The 20,881-nt window shown below is 34.0% G+C and overlaps 1 long non-coding RNA gene across 1 annotated transcript in view; it reads left to right on the top strand.

Annotated features, from left to right (window-relative positions):
- LOC132421070 (uncharacterized) overlaps positions 1–20,881 on the top strand; it is a 454,372-nt gene that overhangs the window by 335,169 nt on the left and 98,322 nt on the right. Inside the window, exon 2 of the long non-coding RNA XR_009518495.1 lies at positions 7,085–7,160. This is a non-coding gene — a long non-coding RNA (uncharacterized lncRNA). The remainder of the gene's footprint in view (positions 1–7,084; positions 7,161–20,881) is intronic.

The raw sequence follows: 20,881 nt of genomic DNA, 5'->3' as shown, positions 1-20,881 counted from the left end.
CCATTTATGTTCCCATAGCAGTCAATGTGCCCAAAAAATAAACTCATGATCTTCCCATACGAACTCAGTCCTCTTTCTTTTGAGACCTGTACATCTAGTTGTAAAATCAAGAAACATTTCCAGGTACCATATACCATTATCCCCAAGTCATATGTAATCCATCACTAAGTCCTGTCCCTTTGCCACTTAAATGGTTTTTGGATTCATCTACCTTTCTCCAATGCCAGAGTCACTGTTATTGTACCAGTCCAACTCTCCATCATTTCTCTTCTGGACTACCATAGTACCTTCTTACTTGTTTTCCCTTCTTTCACTGTTGCTTTTCTCTCAGATATTTCTTACATCTTCCTTATAGTCAAAAGAAAGATACAATCATGGTACTCTATCTTGTCTCCACTTAAAATTCTAGAATGCTTTTTCTTATCAGAAAAATATGAAGATCTTAACAAAGCCCTTCATAACATCATTATTTCCTCCAGATTCATCTCACTTTACTCATTACCTCCTTGTCTGTGCTCCAAGCCTATTTTCTTGTTTCTGGAAAGTACCATGCCCCTTTTGGTAATCCCTGGGATCAGCTCCCATAGTACCTTGTACTTTTACTTCCTGACACTTACTGAGATGTATATTGATACATTTTAATATAATTAGTCTAAAATATTTATCTTTCATAGAGCGATACAGTATGTGCCTTTTTTGTTTGGTTTCTTTCATTTAGCATAATGTTTTCAATGTCTATCCAAGTTTTAGTATGTATGAATACTTCATTCCTATTTATGGCTAAATAATATTTCATTGTATAAATATACCACATTTTGTTTATTCTTTCATCAACTGGTGGAGAGTGTGGGTTGTTTCTAATTTGGGGCAATTATGAATAATCCTGTACAAACAACTGTGTACCTTTGTGTTTACTTTTATATTTCTTTTGGGTTCCTATCTAAAAGTAGAATTTCTGGGTCATATAATAACTCAGTTTTTCATTTTTTGAGGAATTTCCAATCTGTTTTCCAAAGCAGCTACACCATTTACATTCCCATCAGCAACATTTGAGTGTTCCAATACTCCACATCCTTGGCATCATCCTTGTCTTTTTTATTATAGTCACTCCAGTGGGTGTGAAGTTGTAACTCACTGTAATTTTGATTTGCAATTCACTAAGGAATAATAGCGAGATCTTTCCAGATGTTAATTGGCCATTTGTATATCATCTTTGGAAAAATATCTATTCTAACCCTTTTCTTATTTTTCAGTTGAGCTATTTATCTTTTTATTATTGAGTTGTAAGAGTTCTTCCTATATTCTCAATACTAGTCCTTTATCAGACATATAATTTACAAATATTTTCTTCCATTCCATGAGTCATTTGTTTTTCATTTTTTAACTTGATAGTAACCCCTGAAACACAAAAGGTTTAATTTTGATCAAGTACAATTTATCTGTTTTTTTTTTTAAATCTTTGCATTGTATGTGCTTTTGGTGGTATATCTAAGAAACCAGTGTTTAAAGTTGCAGAGATTTATGCCTATGTTATCTTCTAAGAGTTTTATAGTTTTAGCTCTTACATTTAAGTATTTAATCTATTTTAAGTTAATGTTTTTGAGTGAAGTAAGTTTTCTGCTTAATACTTTTACATGTAGACATCCAGTTATTCCAGGATCATTTGTTGAAAAGACTATTTTTCCCCATTGTCTTGGCATCCTTGTTGAAAATCTATTGACCATAAGTAAGGGTTTATTTCTGGACTCTCAATTCTATTCCATTGTTACATATGTCAATATTCTTGTTTATCTTATGCCAATACCACAATGTCTACATTATTATAGATTTGTAATACTTTTGGAAATCAGAAAGTGTGAATCCTTGAACTTTTTTTTCCTTCAAGTACTTTTTGGCTAGTCTGGGTCCCTTGCATTTCCATATGAATGTTATAATTAGTTTGCCAATTCCTGAAAAATAGCAGTTGAGATTTTGATGAAGATGGTGTTGAATCTGTACACCATCTGGGGGAGTATTAAAATCTTAATAATAGTAAGTCTTACAATTTATGAACACAGGATGTCTTTCCATTCCTTTAAGTTTTAATTCCTTTCAATGATATTTTGTAATTTTCAGTGTGTAAAACTTGTACTTCTTTTGTGAAAGTTATTCCTAATTATTTTATTCTATTTAATACAGTTATAAATGGAATTATTTTTTTTCTTAATTTGGTCTTTGATTGTTCATTGCTGGTGTATTAGAAATACAATTGATTTCTGTGTATTTATTTTGTACCCTAGAACCTTGCTGAGCTAGTTTATTAGCTCTCACAGTTTTTTGGTGGCTTTCTGAGTATTTTAAATTCACAAGATCATGTCATGTACAAATAGAGGCAACTGTACTTCTTCCTTTCCTTTTATATATTTTTCTTGCCTGACTTCCCCTGTTAAGGCCTCTAGCACGATGTTGAATAGAAGTGGTAAGAGTATATATCCTTGCTTTGTTCCTTACCTCAGGGGAAAAGTTTCAGTCTTCACCATTAATATGATGGTATCTCTGGGTTTTTATACATGACTTTATCAAGTTAAAGAAGTTCCTTTCTATTCCTAACTTTGTTGAGTGTTTTTATATATACCTGCATTGCCTCTCCCCTTCTTTATTCTATTATTTTCATAAACTACACCTTTATACATCATGTTTATCAATCCATAATTATAATGATTCTTTTATGCAGTTTTCTTTTAAATCATATATTTGAAAGAGTTTAAAACAAATAATAATACACTTATACCGTCTTGTACCCATGTAGTTACATTTATTAGTGCTCTTTATTTCTTCATGTGAATTAGAGTTACTGTTTAGTGGTCTTTTATTTTATCCTTAAAGATTCCCTTTAATAGTTTTCATAGGGTAGGTCTGCTAGTGATAAACACTGTTTTTATTTAGAAATATCTTCATTTCTTTTTCATTTTTTTAAAATTAATTTATTTTATTTATTTTTATTTTTGGCTGCGTCGGGTCTTTCTTGATGTGCGCAGGCTTTTCTCTAGTTGTGGTGAACAGGGGTTACTCTTTGTTGCAGTGAGCGGGCTTCTCATTGGGTGGCTTCTCTTGTTGCAAAGCACAGGCTCTAGGCGCACGGGCTTCAGTAGTTGTGGCTCGTGGGCTCTAGAGCACAGACTCAGTAGTTGTGGCACACGGGCTTAGTTGCTCCACAGCATGTGGGATCTTCCCGGACCAGGGCTTGAACCCATGTCCCCCACATTGGCAGGTGGAATCTCAACCACTGCACCACCAGGGAAGCCCTCTCTTTCATTTTTGATGGAGAGTTTTGCTGGATATTCTATTCTTGGTTGAATAGTCTTTTTCTTTCAGCATTTTGAATATTACATCCCACTGACTTCTGGCTTATTTTGTTTCTGATTAGAAATCAGCTGTTAACTTATTTGTGAGCCCTTGTATGTGATGAGTTGCATCTCTCTTGCTGCATTCAAGATTCAACATTTGTCTTTTGCTTTTGACAGCTTGATTATGATGTGTCTAGATGTGTATCTCTGAGTTTATCCTCATTTACTGAGCTTCTTGGATTTTTAGATTAACGTTTTTCATCATATTTGGACAAAAATTTGGCTAGTATTTCTTCAAACACATTTTCTGCTTCTTTCTTTCTTTCTGGGACTCCCATTTTGTGTACCTTGGTATGCTTGATGTTGTTATTCCACAGTTCTCATTCACACAACTCATAACAGTGGTTCTTAACTTTTGTTGAATCACCAACATTTTTGGGACTCTAATAGATATTACCCTCTTAATATGCCAAACATTACATTTCCTCATACTCGTGAATCAATTACTAGCTAATAATAATGATGACAATAGTAATAATAAGCATTTACTATGTATTTACTATGTGTTAGTCATTTTTTAACACTTTACATATATTCAGTCATTTAATTTCTTATCAGTCATCTTCAAGTTGATATAACTAGGCACAAAGAGGTTAAGCAACTTAATGAAAGAAGTCTGGAAGCCAGTATATCTCAAAAATACTTATTGAATGAACAAAATTCCAGAAAATTTACATAGAATGTAAAGGTGTTAGAGATCTCCTGAAGCCTGTTAGGGGACCAAAGATTAAGCAGCACTGAATTATAAAATGCTATTTTACCAAAGATTTCTATCATTTTTGCTTGATATTAAACAGAGAGTTAGGTAGCAGATGAATAATTTAATGAACACATTTTATGTTAATGTGTGCCAGAAAATAAGTTTTTAGTAAGGTACTAATATGTGTCAGGTACTGAGTTATGTTCTAGGCATCAAGCAGTGAATAAAACAGACATGCTGATGAAAACATATTACGTATTATTGAACTTTCAAGGTCACTCCACGTGTTAATGATAGAATGAGAATTTGAACTAAGATATATGTGATTCAACATGTCTTGTTGTTCTACTTTGCTGCACTTACTATTTTAACCATTCCTTGAATTAATGATTACATGAATAATGCCCAATGTCAATATCCATCTGTAGGTATAGAAATGAAGTTACATCTACAATGACAGAAGTAACTTAAATGCTTTGTAATTAAACTGTTAAGTACACTTTAAAAGACATTCTTAATTCCTTTACATAAAGAGATAGACTCTGTAGTGGTAATAAGATTTAACTCACCTAATTATAACTCTAGACCAGAGTCCAGCAAAACCTGGACTGATTCCATCTGCCCTCAATACTTCCCATACCATTCCTCACTCTTTCTGTTGTTCAAACATAATTCAAGAATGTTGTTCCAAAACTATACTGTAATTTTGTACACTAACTTAAAGTGGTTAATAATGTTTCCTTATGCTGACAGTTCAGAATAGAACATGGGCAAAGAAAGTGAGACAAAATTGAATACCTACTTTTTCAAACTTTCCATGTGTTTTTTTATTTTAATTTAAAATTTTCCTTTTCATTTATTTTCTCATTTTACCTGTTTTGTTGGATTAGCTGAGAAACACTCCTAATTTTTATCTTAAGTCCCTTGACTCTATAAATTTTGGGTTTATCAACTTCTGTGCTATTCAAAGAATGTTGCAGTTAATTATGTTGCATTGTACTAGCTTCGAAAAATCTTAACTTCAGAACTCTTGACATTTATTTCCAGGAAATATTATAGTTTAGAAACTACAATAGCAAATCACCTACTGTAGACATCAAGTTCCACAGGACATTGAGATCACACTTTACATATTACAGCTAGGAGCAATGTGGTATTTGTATTTATTTCTATTAAATGCTGGAACATATTTCTTTGTCTTTCCTGAAAAATGTAATTTATTTTGACATTTTTCTAATTTCATGGAAGAACTTACTTTACGTTTTGATTTTTTTTTTTGGTAATGTTTTTTTCAACGAACTCCTGTTAGCTAATCCAGAGGATGAACGGGGTAAATAGGAACTTTTGCATATTGTGCAATTTCATTTAAATTCCATTAGAAATGTGTTAATAAATATTTTACAATTCTCTTTCATGGAAATAAATATTTTCAATTGCTTCACAGCATAGTAACAGTTATTCATACGTGACATGAGATATACCTTAAAAGCAGTCCTTTGTCTTGATAAATATTAAAGCCTGCATTTATAATTAACAACTATTTTTAGATTACTATTGTAATGACTTGGGATAGATATTAACAAGATAACAACTGCCTGTAGTGAAAAAATTAATATTTGCTTTCATTTTAAAGACTGCAGTATTGAGCTCAGAAGTACTTTTGTTCCATATCGTCTCCTCAACACAAGCTTAATTATGACATTACACAATAAATTCCATTGCACACTGTTTATCACCATATGTGAGTAGTGGAGAGGTTTTATTAGAAAAATATCACCATTTTCCTAGACTGTTACTTTTTTAATAATCAAGTTGAACTACTGCATCACAATAATCATACAACACATAAAAAGCTGTGCCACTGTAATAACTTTGATGTCTTAACGAATTAGTCTGCCATCCGTCTCATATAGCACCATTATATTTCAATAATATTCTAGTTACATATTAGTAAGTATATTTTACTTTAAGTAAATGTGATCATAAAATATTATTATGTTAGTTATTAAGACATCCAAGGTTTTATTCCATGCTTAGTCCTTATGTAGAGATTGACTGACACTGTTGACATCCTATAGGGTTAATGACCAATGACTATCACATTAATAATTCACAATTTTAATAACAAGAATAGCTTTTAAGTTTTCATAGATATGCAGTAATATAGACAGTGTCTGTGACTTAATACTTTATAATTTGAGAACTGACAAACTCAACACTTGCTGATATAACCCTCTGTGGTTTAAGTGTTATTGGATTGGCAGATTTTTGCCACCAATGCTCTCTCCATTTGCACATAATTAATTAGTAATAAGTGTGGAAATTGTATTACGACCTAGTTATATATCTCTGTGGACATCTGTGTATTTAGAGAAAATGACTGTTCTAGATAGAATGCATGAAACTAATTTCAAATGCCATTCAAACGGTGCTTTTCAGTTTATAAATGTACTTCTGGGTGAGATGTATCTCACTGGAACCTTTTAAAACTGTTGTCGCTGAACATGCTTTCAGTATTATGGGACATATTGACATTTTGAACATTTAGCTTAATATCTTTGGATGTGAACTATCACCTCTGATGAGATTATTATTGATCTAAACAGCATCTAAAACTACTTGGATGTTTGGAAAAATCATATATCTTTTGTTTACTTTTTCTACTTTAATATGTATTAAGCCTATTGGAAGCCTCTAAACTACATACCTTAAGTAAAATTTTAGACTTATGATATTTGATGCTTCCAGGTAAAATAACTGACTAAATTTGTGAGCACAGGTGGTACCCTTCCTCATTATTTGTGGAACACATTTTTAGTAAATTTGTCTGATGGATTCTCAAACATGGACACATAAGAAGGAAACTGAAACATTTGTCACTGGAATATTTAAAAAGCTGTATTTTGTATAAAGGTTGTTAGAGCTATGACTGTATATATATAGGTGATTTAAAATGTATTATATGTAAATTAATAAAGTGCTATGATTTGATTTAAAGATGATTTCAATGGACTTCTTCCTATGGAGAGGTAGCTTATGCCAAAATCCTGTGGAGAAGGAGGAATTAAAAAAATGTAAGTAAACAAAAAATTATTTTCACTTTCCTATCAGCCGTTGCCTGGATTATTATGCACAGAAAGGCCCCTGCATCGTATGAACTGTATTCATTTTATTAAATTTCTATTTCTTATGACAGGAGTATGCTCTGTTTCTTTCCTTTGTACTCATTGCAAAATATTTCAGTAATTACATCTTCTGATTGCTGTAGTATCTAGTCTTCTGCAAGATATTCCAATTTCCTGGGTCACCCTATGAAAAGCATACTGAGAGAGATCTATTTATTATTGTTAGTTTTTTTTTTCTAAAAAGAGAATTTTACTAAATGTCAACATAAAGACATTCTGAGAAAAATCAAGAGAAACTATTCTTAATGAAACTATTGCTTAGCAGTAAATACTGACCAAAAGATGATCAACACGTTTATTTTTTATGGTACACTCAATTTCAGCATTCACCCATTGTCCATTCATTTAAAAGGTATATATTGAACATTTACAAGTGTTAGTTTTTGTGGTTATTGCTGGGGATATAGAGAGAAGAGGTTCCTGCTCTCTTAGAGCTCCCAGGCTGTCACGGCATTGGATATTAAACCAATCCTAAACTTCCTAAAGATTTAATTACAATTGTGATATGTGATATTTAATTACAATTGTGATATGTACTGGGAACCTCACATAGAAGGCACTATAAAAACGTGCAAAAGGGAAACTTGACAGACCTGTGGGGAGAATTCAGAAAAAGACGTCTCTGAAAAAGTCACGTTTAAACTGAGATTTGATGAATAATGGTCATTCAGGCAAAGAGAATAAGGAGATTGAGTGTTCTAGGAACAGCAAACAGAAGTCTTGTCAAACCCTCTTCCTCCACATATCAGGAAGAAGCACAGCATATTAAAAGTATAACAATTACTTTATGAACTGGTTAAACTTATACACGAAGATTTTATAATAGTTGTACATACATATTGTAATGATGTATAATTTATTCATCTTAGAAATAACTGGATTCAAAGAGTATCTTCAAAGAAACATATTTCCTATACAAACACATATTCAATTGTGGGACCATAAATATGTATTACTTTAGAATTCCATTGCAAGTTTCAAGCAGTATGACTCGTAAATACATCTACTATCAGAAAAAGAAAGAAACAAAGAAAAAAACACACTTACTCCCTGCTTCATGGGTTCATGGTATGTCATTTAAGATAGAGTAGAATGAACACTTGACAGAAAGTTAGAAAATGCAGGATCTAGTTGCAGTTTTCCTGGGACCACCCTGAACCTCAGTTTCCTTGTGTAAAATAGGGGATAATACTATCTTATAGTGACATTGTGAGGGTAAAGTTTGATGATGTTATTCATTTTGAAAACCGATATAAACTATATAAATGCAATGTTTTATTATTATTATTTTTCCTGAGCATTCCATGCATATTTGAACTTATCTTTGATCAAATATGTTCCCTTTATTGGAATGTTTTCAACATGTTCTTTTTTTTCCTCCCCAAAGGCCAAATTCAAATCCCATCACTTCTTTGAGGTTTGTTCCCACTAGAAAAGAAGTTATTTATTTCTCCCACCTCTAATCTCCTTTAGCACTTATGAGTTATTTGGTGACTGGCATTTATTGACTTGTATAGTTATTTTAATGTGCATTTCAAAGGCATAGCATTTTGATGTTGAAAGGGAAATTCAAGTTCATTTGGTTCTCCAGATCTCAGAGATTGGGTTCTCCTCTGAATGATTTCAACCCACTTGTCAAATCAATTTTGCTTGAACAGATCTACTGACAGATAGCTTGGTATCTTTCGATTAAGTATATTTTACTTCTTGACATCTCCAAGAGAAAGTTATTCCGTAAATTTAGAATAAATATGTCAACTTGCTTTCATGCCTAGCAACTATTTCCTGATATTCTCTACCATCTCCTTCTTTTTTCCTGGCAAAGTCAGCTTTCAAGTATCTTACCTGTATTCATCACTGTTTTCTCAAGATATTCTAGGAGATATATATATATATATATATATTATATATATATATAATATATATTTATATATATATAATATATATATATATACACACACATATATGTCTTAAAATGAATATTCAGAACTACATGTATTTTTCAACTATAATAAAACACCTGTCTTTTATTTTAAATATTATAATTCTGGCATTGCAGCCCCAAACCCCATTATCCTTTGATAGTCATATTAAGTTGAGCTTACTTTATATTCAGTCCTCATGTCTCATTCACATGTGATTCTGCTAAATCGTATATGCTTATCATAGATTACTATAATGTATTTTTAAAATATAATTTCCAGGAAGCTAACATACATCCTGTTAGTTCTGGTAGTAGACACTAGATAGTAAACCAGCAAACTAAAAGAGAAAAAAAAAAAAATATATATATATATATATATATATAACTTCTTAAACATACTTCAATCACCATATAATGAGAAACCTATTTGCTTTCTCATCTAACTCCATTACATAATAAAATTCATAGCCAATAGGTGCTCGTTGAACTTCTAAGGAAGATATGACGAGGATGATTTCCTTATGTGTACTTTTTGTTCATATACATGCATAAGGATACATGTGTGAATATTTGCATTTTCATTGTCAAAATGAATAGAATTGTGGACTAAATAATGACGTGCTCAAGAACATCTTTTATACATATATGTAAAGATACATTTAGTACAGTTTTATAATATTGATAAATAATAAAGCATGCCCCACTACTCTGTAAGAGTTGTATAAACAGACATACCTTCATTTTTCATTCTGTAAATGGCAAGGGGCACATCCTTATTTGAGTTACTAATAGGAACTGAAAGATTCTACCATTCTGTGAAACCCTTAAATTTTCTTATTTACAGCCTAATAGAATAACATAACCTGAGTATAGTATAGTTATCTGAATATATTGGCCATGCTTCCTTTGTTCTAATCTTGTTTACTTTTCTCACTGTAAATAGCACTGAGATCTATGTTATTTGTCATGTGTTTCTGTTAGCCCTATGTTTTTACCTTTCTCTCTTCCAAGTCAGCAAAGAACAAAACAGGTTAAAAAATGTAACACTGTTTCATATTATTATAAAGTTGAAAAAATCTAGTACATTTCTGCTATTTCTGCTCTATTAAACAATCAGTTTCCTATCTTGGTAATAGACTCGTGTAAATAACATGAGTGTGCAATGACATTTTCTGAGCTGGCATATTTCCTAAGTTGTGTATCATAGTCAGAACATGAGGAGTAAGTCATATTTTGAAAGCCAAACAATGCATTCTTCTGCACTTTAAAAAAAATCTGAAAATTATAACAGCTGTTTTAGTCAACATTTGGTTACAGAGAGCAAAATCTGCTCTACTTTAAAGAGAAAGGTAACAAAACCAAACACAAGAACTTGACCACCAAGGAAACTGCTGCCTGAGCTATGATTAGCAAAATGCACAATCAGAAGGCAGAGCACAGAATTTGCAAACTGCAACTATTCCGTTACTTCAGATTTACACATTTCTGTCACAATTTCCATCAGCAAAATGGACACCTTTTCCCCTCTCTTTTTTCCTATGAATCTTAAAATCTTACCCCCAGGATCATACTTGTAAGGGAAACAGCAACGTATTCTTTTTTAAGCTTTCCAGTTTCTTTAACACAAGAAAACACACCAGAAGGGGACTGGAGTGGATGTTAAGCAGGCAGATCTATCATATACATCAATCACATCAAAATTTATCTTCAAACTCCCATGTTAACTGATCATTGAAAATAACACTGTATGTTAAGACAAATCCATAATAATTTAAGTCTAGATTATTAAAGTGTTCACAACTCCCAAACTGATTTATTTCTAAACTACTATCCCTGTTTCTCTCCCCTATAGCAGGAGAGAAAGTGAGTAGCCTGGAGGAGACCATTCCAGACACAATTAATAGCAATGGCACACAATTTATGCCTGAATTAAAGAAAAAAAAATTAAGTAGAGGAAGTAAGTCAATAGCACTGGCGAAGAGTGAGCAAGTGTGAAATTTGAAGGAAGTAAAATCAGAAAAGTAATGAAGAACTAGATTAGGTAACACCTTGTCTTTGGGAAGAATTTGCCTTTTACTTGAGGATAGGAAAACCTAAGTTACGGAGCAAAGAAGGGACATGATCTACCTTATGTTTAACTAGATCACTTGACTTCCATGTTGAGAATAGACAGCAAGAAATGAATCAAGAGCAGACTAAGACAACTAGTTAGCAGACAATTGTAATCCTGGAGAGAGATGATGGTTGAATGGATCAGATTGGTGTCAATGAAAGTGGTAAAAAGTGACTGGATTCTTCATATATTGTAATGTTACAGTCAACAGGATTTGCTGATGAACTAGATGTGGGGTGTGAGAAAAAGAAGGGATTCCAAAACTTTTGAGTAACTGGAAGAACGATGTTGCTATTGATTGAAATTAGCAAGTGTCTCCCTCTATTTGGGCTGCTATAACAAAGTACCATAGACTAGGTGACTTATAAAAAACAGAAGCTTATTTTTCATAGTACTGGAGGCTGAAAGTTTGATATCAGAGCTCCATCATGATTTGTTTCTAGTGGGAATTCTCTCCTAGGTTTTAGATTACCCACTTTTTGTTGTATCCTCAAGTGGTGAAAACAATCTTGCTAGCTCTCTGGCCTCTTTTTATGAAGACACTAATCCTATTCATGAGGTCTCCACTCTCATGATGTAATTAGCTCCCAAAGGTCCCACCTTCCAATACCATCACATTAGGATTAGGATTTCAACATATGAATTTGGGGGGCACAAAATTCACTCCTCAACATCAATGTTACAAAAATAGCAATTTTTGATGATAGGAATATTAAGAATTCAATTTTGGATTGAACTCTAGGGAAGTCTGAAAAGAAACTGTTTCAAGGAGGACAAGTCTGTCATATAGTGTTGTATTGTACTTAGGTAAAAGGAATGTGGCTGAGAAATAGCCATTAGATTTATAAACATAGAGTACATTGATGACTTTGAGAGTAATAATTTCAGTGGAGCATTTGGGAGTGAAAACCTGATTGGTATAGATTAAATAAAGAAAAGGAAGGGAGGAATGTAGGATGAACATAGACAACAATTTTAAAAAGTTTTACGGTAAAGAGAATAAAAGTAGTAACGCAGTAGTTGGAGAAAAAAAGTGGCATATGAGATTGTTTGTTTTTATTTTTATTTAGACTAGGGAAGAATCAGCATTGTTGTTAGCCAGTAAGAATTAGTTTATTTTGCAAGTCAATTACATGAAATGTTGAGAATGATTTACAAAAGCTTTGTGATTCTTAGAAGGGGGAAAATAAAGATAGACTGTATCTACATATCCATAAATACTAGTACCATTTAATTCTTTTGCCATGAAGAAACAGGAGGCTCCTATGGGATGTAAAATGCAACTTGATCTACCAGCTACTGAAAGAATAAAACTAATTAAGAATTGGAAAAAATAAATATCCTTGCTACATGAACCACATTTGACTTAAATTTGGCACTGTAAGAAATAGGATCAAAGTGGATAGGATTACAAGTGTGTTAGATGTCAAGAAAGCAAGTTATTGTGAATCAGAAATAATATGAGATAGAAATTCTATTAGTAAAGAAGACAGGTATAGCCTAGAATAATCCTATTAATTAAACCATAGCAGATTATATTTCCTTTGAAAAAGGAAAAAAAGAATTTGAAGATCGCATAACTTTATGAGATGCTGCTCAGTAACTGGAAGTAACAGAAAGTCAGTGGTAGGAAGGAAAATCTGTAGAAGGAACCAATTAAAAATGGGTAGTTAGGGCTTCCCTGGTGGCGCAGTGGTTGAGTCCGCCTGCCTATGCAGGGGATGGGAGTTCGTGCCCCAGTCCGGGAGGATCCCACATGCTGCGGAGCGGCTAGGCCCGTGAGCCATGGCTGCTGAGCCTGCGCGTCCGGAGCCTGTGCTCCGCAACGGGAGAGGCCGCGACAGTGAGAGGCCCGCGTACCGGAAAAAAAAAAAAAAAAAAAAAAGGTAGTTAAAGTTTGCAAGGACAAGTCTGAAGGTTTCTAAAATAATTACGGGTTAATCTTAGCAAAGGAATTTAAGAAAATAATATGTGCTCTTATCAATTTATATTGAGAGAAGATAATAAAGATAAAATAGTTTTTGTGATGAATGTGTAAGTATATAAAATTTTTCATAACTTGAAAATGATTAAGACAGTACATTTTTATAAAGTTTTTTTTTTTTTTTTCTGAAAGAAAATGAAGAGGAGAATATGGTATAATAAGGCAAAATGAAGATTGTATAGAAATAGCTATTGTATAAAAGGGAACATAAAGAACGTAAGGGATATTTAATAATTTAGATACTTTAAAGAGTTCTTTTTAAAAGAAAATGTCAGTAGCTTAAATTGGTTACTTAATACAATGTCAAGTAGACAACCTCCATCTCTAAATAGGTGTCTGACTCAGGCAATGTACTCAATTTGCAGTCCTATTTTCTTATCTATAAAGTGGAGATTAAAATAGCATTTACCTCTTGGACTTTGTGATGTTTAAATGAGTTAGCGTATATAAAGTGTTTAGAATAGTCAGTGGCCCCTAGGGAGCCTTGATAAATGTTAAACATCATCATCACTATTATCGCTATTCTAAATTATTACTTTATAACTGTGCAGAATCTAACACTTTGAATATTGATTCTGCATTCTATGTCATGTACAGCCAGGTTTAATTTAACAGCTATTTATTGTTTACCGCCATTGTTTGATACTCTGCCCTAACTTTTGGGATAATAAGAGTGAGCAGGATAGACACTATTTTACTCTCTTCAGGAGAGTCTGGCTGGGGACATATGCAATTTAAATGAGTTGAAGTGGAAAAAACAAATGCCCCAAGAGAGTCAAGTGTGGATAAAAATGCCTTAAGAAGAGATCTTTTCAAGAAGTAATTTCAGAGGTTTGGCATGGTATTGGTAAAGCTAAAGAAACTTTCATTAAGAGGTAGAAGTTTCAGTTACTGTCTGCTTCTTTGTAAAGCTAAGGAAATTTCATTAAGAGGTAGAAGGCTCAGTTATTGTTTGCTTCTTGTTTTGTTTTGTTTTGTTTTTGCGGTACGCGGGCCTCTCACTGTTGCGGCCTCTCCTGTTGTGGAGCACAGGCTCCCTACGCGCAGGCTCAGCGGCCATGGCTCACTGACCCAGCCGCTCCGCGGCATGTGGTATCTTCCCAGACCGGGGCACGAACCCATGTCCCCTGCATCGGCAGGCGGACTCTCAACCACTGCGCCACCAGGGAAATCCTATTGTTTGCTTCTTAATCCAAAAAAAAAGCATAATTTGAAAAAGGGGCCAGAGGGTAATAAATTATGATAGGAAAAAGAATGTGCTATGGAAGAACCTAATAGAAGAGACAATGGAGTATGAGAGACCCCAGAGGAAAAAAACAGGAAAACGATATTCCTTTAATTAATTAATTCCTTTAATTCAATGTCTTGTAGACCTATCATAAGAATACTTCACTAAAATACATTCTTTAAAACCAGTGACATATTAAGGACGTGGAAAGGTTGATTAATAAGACTAGAGAACTTAAGTAGATAAACTCACGGATTGAATAACTGTTATTCAAGCTGCATTTGATGAAAACAGAGAACAATTTAAAAGATAAAGAAATATTGAAATAAAAATGGTAAGTTGCTATCTAGAATAGCACAATAATGTTTTATCCCAATATTTTTTTAAAAAGTCCAATATTATTAGGATTACTATATGAAATTATTGTTAAAAAAAAGTTTTCTCTCTTCACTCCGCACTCTCACCACTTCATCAAAGAAAGTGCCATGTGTGGTCCTAAGCTGAAGAAATGACAGAGAAAAGAAGATGGATCAACACATGAAACTCAGAGAGGTCTTGGACATAAGCATGGTAGAAACTGAAAAAGATATACAGGTATATCCCATTTTAAGAGAAAGCTCTTTACCCTGACCAGTTCTGTCAGTCAACACCAGCTTTATTTTGGAGAGCTTTTTTTCCTCCCCATTCCTTCTCCTCCATCCATGAGGAGAATGGGACAAATGTACTTGTAAACCTCAAAGTTACCTGAAAGATAATTTCAATATTAAAAAAAAAAAATCTACAGATAATCTGTAGTCTATTTTAAAATACTCTTAAAAACAAACAAACAAACAAAAAACCTGGCAAATATCTAAATATATTATGTCAAATATATGTGCACTTAAGATACTATTGTTGAATTCCTTCCTGTTAACCTCCTGGTGTTTAGATAACATTAAACTGTTAACTCCATTTCCAGCAGGATTTACCTATGAATTTTATTAGTATATAACATTATATTAGTTTCAGATGTACAACATAATAATTTGATATTCGTATATACTCCAAAGGGGCAACCACAGTAAGTTTAGTTGCTAACTGCCACCATATATTTGCCCCTTTTCACCCTTTCGCTTGAGAATTTTTAACTGGGACCAAACCTCCAGAAGTCTTCCTCCTTCAACTAAATTCTTTTTTTGTTTTTTGACATCTTTATTGGAGTATAATTGCTTTACAATGGTGTGTTAGTTGCTGCTGTAATACAAAGTGAATCATCTATACATATACATATATCCCCATATCCCCTCACTCTTGAGCCTGCCTGCCACCTTCCCTATCCCACCCCTCTAGGTCGTCACAAAACGTCGAGCTGATCTCCCTGTGCTATGCAGCAGCTTCCCACTAGGTATCTATTTTACATTTGGCAGTATATATATGTCAATGCTACTCTCTCAGTTCATCCCAGCTTCCCCTTCCTCCCTGTGTCCTCAAGTCCATTCTCTACATATGCGTCTTTATTCCTGCCCTGCCACTAGGTTCATCAGTACTGCTTTTTAGATTCCATATATATGCGTTAGCATATAGTATTTGTTTTTCTCTTTCTGACTTACTTCACTTTATATGACAGAATCTAGGTCCATCCACCTCATTACAAATAACTCAGTTTCGTTCCTTTTAATGGCTGAGTAATATTCCATTGTATATATGTGCCACATCTTCTTTATCTATTCATCTGTCAGTGGACACTTAGGTTTCTTCCATGTCCGGGCTATTGTAAATAGTACTGCAATGAATATTGTGGTGCATGTCTTCTTTTGAATTATGGTTTTCTCAGGGTATATGCCCAGTAGTGGGATTGCTGGGTCATATGGTAATTTTCTAGTTTTAGTTTTTTCAGAAACCTCCATACTGTTCTCCATAGTGGCTGTATCAATTTACATTCCTACCAACAGTGCAGGAGGGTTCCCTTTCCTCCACACCCTCTCCAGCACTTATTGTTTGTAGATTTTTTGATGATGGCCATTCTGAATGGTGTGAGGTGATACCTCATTGTGGTTTTGATTTGCATTTCTCTAATGATTAGTGATGTTGTGCATCTTTCCATATGTTTGTTGACAATCTGTGTATCTTCTCTGGAGAAATGTCTACTTAGGTCTTCCACCCAGTTTTGGTTTGGGTTGTTGGTTTTTTTGATATTGAACTGCATGAGCTGCTTGTATATTTTGGAGGTTAATCCTTTGTCAGTTGTTTCATTTGCAAATATCTTCTCCCATTCTGAGAGTTGTCTTTTCATCTTGTTTATGGTTTCCTTTGCTGTGAAAAAGCTTTTAAGTTTCATTAGGTCCCATTTGTTTATTTTTGTTTTTATTTCCATTTCTCTAGGAGGTGGTTCAAAAAGGATCTTGCTGTGATTTATGGCATAGAGTGTTCTACCTCTATTTTCCTCTAAGAGTTTGATAGTGTTTTGCCTTACATTTAGGTTTTTAATCCATTTTGAGTTTATTTTTTGTGTACAGTGTTAGCGAGTGTTCTTATTTCATTCTTTTACATGTACCTGTCCAGTTTTCCCAGCACCACTTTTGAAGAGGCTGTCTTTTCTCCACTGTATATTCTTGCCTCCTTTATCAAAAATAAGGTGACCATATGTGTGTGGGTTTATCTCTGGGCTTTCTATTCTGTTCCATGGATCTATATTTCTGTTTTTGTGCCAGTACCATACTGTCTTGTTTACTGTAGCTTTGTAGTGTAGTCTGTAGTCAGGGAGCCCGATTCCTCCAACTCCGTTTTTCTTTCTCAAGATTGCTTTGGCTATTTGGGGTCTTTGTGATTTTTGTTATTGTTAGTTTTCTGTGTCTATGTGAAACTAGTTCTCAACTTGATGATATGACAGCTGTTTTAGCTGTAACTTTCATCTCTTGAGTTCAAGTGAATAGAACATTTAAACACTTGTGACTAAAGCTGTGTGTGCACGTGTGTGTGTGTGTGTGTGTGTGTATAGAGCAAGAGTGAGAGTTCAATCTAGGTGTTAACCCTAGGGTCTTGGAAAGGTTCCCATTTGAGTAATTGAATTTTTATGAACTCACTTCTTGCAAGTATTCTCCATTTAATGCAGTATACCAGTCTGCATCATTTCCAGCTGTTAAGGTGTTGCTACATTTCTCCCTATGGTGACTACATTTCATCAATGAATTAAGTATGAATTAAATGAATTAAATAATTTTTATTTTCATAAATTTGCTTTGGAACCCTCCCTTATTTTAAAACAGACACTAGAAAATAAAAGAGAGATGATAGCAACATAGGTAGAAGAAATCAAGATGTTTGCAGGATTCCTGTTGTTTAAAAATATTTTTATTTCAGTATCACCCTTATTTCTGGTTTTCTATTTTTATTCTACAAAATAATGGAAGTAAATGGTTTTACTCTTTTATTAGATGATCCATTTAGAGAGTCTGGGAAGCAATAGAACTGGATTAAAAAAAAAATGTAGTAGGAGATAGATATGGCTGTTTGTTTTTGTCTCTGAATAGTGGCTGGTGACAACACAGATGTTAAATAAGAAATATTACAGGGATTAATTCATAGTGTTCTAGTTTGCATCCAAGGTCATGTGCAGTGCAAACAATAACTTACAGCCAGGCAGTCTGTAATGGCAATTAAGGACCACCTAGGGTAGGGGTGAAGCTGAAGTTGGCTCCAACCCTAGGAGGTCTGCAGTCACTTCAGTGTACCTCCTTGGAATGCCTTCTTGTGCATATAAATTAAACAAAGGTGAATTTTCTCCCCATTAGTGAACAAACAATCTGTGGCTCAGATGATGCAGCCTAAGCATTTCTTCCTTTAGAATTGCAAGTGAACCTCCACTAAACAGCAATTAGCATTTTAATAGTATTAATAACATTCATGATTTTAACAATCTGAAGCTTTCTGCTTTTTACTGATGTCTTTTGTTGCAATTTTGTCTAATAGTGTGCCCAGGGTAGCAAAACATAACCAATTAGAACTTTTGCCAAACAGCGAGGAAACTGGATAGTTTCAATGCTACTCAACTAAACATAAAAATGGTTGTATGAAAATAACATTTCCAGCCAGTAAGACTAGACGGTATACTAGAAATGTTAGGTTGGGCAGTCCCCTTACATTACTCTTCTGCATCAAAAATAAAGATACTTGCTCGATGTTGCATAACTAGTGGCAGATTAGAAAAATTAAGGCTGGCAGTCTCATAGAGAGTCCCTTGAAGCCTGAACTCTGTACTCTTTACAGAAAGTATAAATATACAGAAAACTGGGTAGTTTTAGTTTAATACCAGGTTGCACTATTTGTCAGGGAACACTCCCTAAATGTAAACTTAATTAGGTGTCCTTATTATATATTCTTTTAACACCTTGCATTTTTCTTTCAATTAGCTCAGTATACCTATTTCTCTAATAATAACGAAGTAACTAGCACTCATTGAGGACTTAACTATGTGTAGACTTTAAGTAAAAACTTTATGTGATTCATCTCTTTTAATCTTTACAAAAACAAATATTCTGGGATCTATTATTATCTTTTTTTTTTTTTTTAATTTTTTTTTACAGACACACAAACTTAGGGAGTTTATGTGTCCAAGGTCAAAAGGTAGTAAATAATAGAGCAATGGGCTTCCCTGGTGGCACAGTGGTTGAGAGTCCGCCTGCCGATGCAGGGGACGTGGGTCTGTACCCCGGTCCTTGAGGATCCCACATGCCGCGGAGCGGCTGGGCCCGTAATCCATGGCCACTGAGCCTGCGTGTCCGGAGCCTGTGCTCCGCAACGGGAGAGACCACAACAGTGAGAGGCTCGCGTACCGCAAAAAAAGGATTCAAAGCCAGGCCCCCTGCCTCCCGAGTACATGTCTTACGTTATATTGCCTTCCTTGTGTGATTTTTTTGGGGGGATGGGAAGGTATTGGTTTTATTCTGCCTCAGTGACTAGACTCTAAGATCTATGAAGGTAAGAATTGTTTCTATTTACTTCACTCCTTTATCTCTAAATTAGCATGGTGTTTGTTACATAGAAAGTGATTGATTTTATCTTTTTTGAAGGAATATATGAGTATGGGTAGATGTGTTCTGCCTAACCAGATTGTCATATGACTTGTTTACTTGCTTAGTGTGATTTAAGCCCTTTGTATTCCTGATTCCTAAAGGAGGCATACAGAAATTTGAGCAATTTTTGGTACTCCATCGTCTTGCTAATGTTAATTTTCCTCTGGGTTTGTCTGTTTATACATATGAATAATGTTATATCCTTTATTGTTTCCAAAAAGGAATTTAAGTGGTCACACTCTTTGGTAGTCTTTCTCTTTCATGCTGGTGCAGGCACGTGCGTTTGATGGAAAGGAAATAGGAGTTATGGGGAATGATTTTGGAGAACTTTAGTGTTGCTCTTACCCAAATATGAAAATCTATGAATACACATTTTTATATATATAAACATGATGAGATAGCCAGATGAGAAACAGAGTCAAATAATTTGTCTAAGAAAGTTCAGGAACTAGAGGAATGGATGATTAATTGTGGAAAGCAAGGACTTCCCAAATGGCAGAATACATTCTTACAACTTTATACCCTTTGACCACTATTCTTCTCAGATTTAAGCTTGATAATCACCTGGACATCTTGCTAAAACATAAATTCTAGGGCCCATACACCAAAGGTTCTGATCCAATCTGAGGTGGGAGTTGGGGATTTGCATTTCTAACAAGTTCCCAGTTGATGCTGCAAGACCACACTTTAAGTAGTACTGAACTGGAGTATATTAGAGCAATTGTAAGTAAGAAATCAAGAGAGGAGTCATAGTAATGCTTCTGATTTTCTGCCACCTGGTGCCTTAACTAGATCAAATGTCTAGTGCTGGATGTCAAGAAGTGTGGTACTCTTGTATGTCTCCCCTGAAGGGAAATGTAGAACAGTTAAAAAAAAAATTTATCTTGCTCCTATTCTTTTCCCTGACTCTGAATTCAGACACCTATATATGCCCTCATGGAATATGACTCAATCATGATATCATGATTTTCCCCCATAACAGTAATACTCTGGTTTCCTTCTTCTTGGATTGATATTCCACAGTGGTGGTAAAGAGTGTAGTTGCAGAAGTAAAATGCCTGGGATCAAACCCACCTCTGCTCTTTTCTAGCTTTCTAGATTTTCAGTGTTGGGAAAGTTGCTTAATCTCTCTTTTCTTCAATAATAAGATAGGGAGAAAAACAGTATCTATTTCACGATGCTGTGAATACACATTAAGTATGAAACACATGTGTTAATTATAATCTTAGCAAATGACTATTTAATCTTTTTATTCAATTTTTTACTCATGGTGGTTGATCTTGCTAAACTGTTAACTCAGCCAACTATGA

Source organism: Delphinus delphis, chromosome 1, assembly GCF_949987515.2.
Source record: "Delphinus delphis chromosome 1, mDelDel1.2, whole genome shotgun sequence".
Classification (NCBI taxonomy): domain Eukaryota; kingdom Metazoa; phylum Chordata; class Mammalia; order Artiodactyla; family Delphinidae; genus Delphinus; species Delphinus delphis.
The sequence above is the reverse complement of the archived record's forward strand: the minus strand, read 5'-3'. Positions and strand labels throughout refer to the sequence as shown.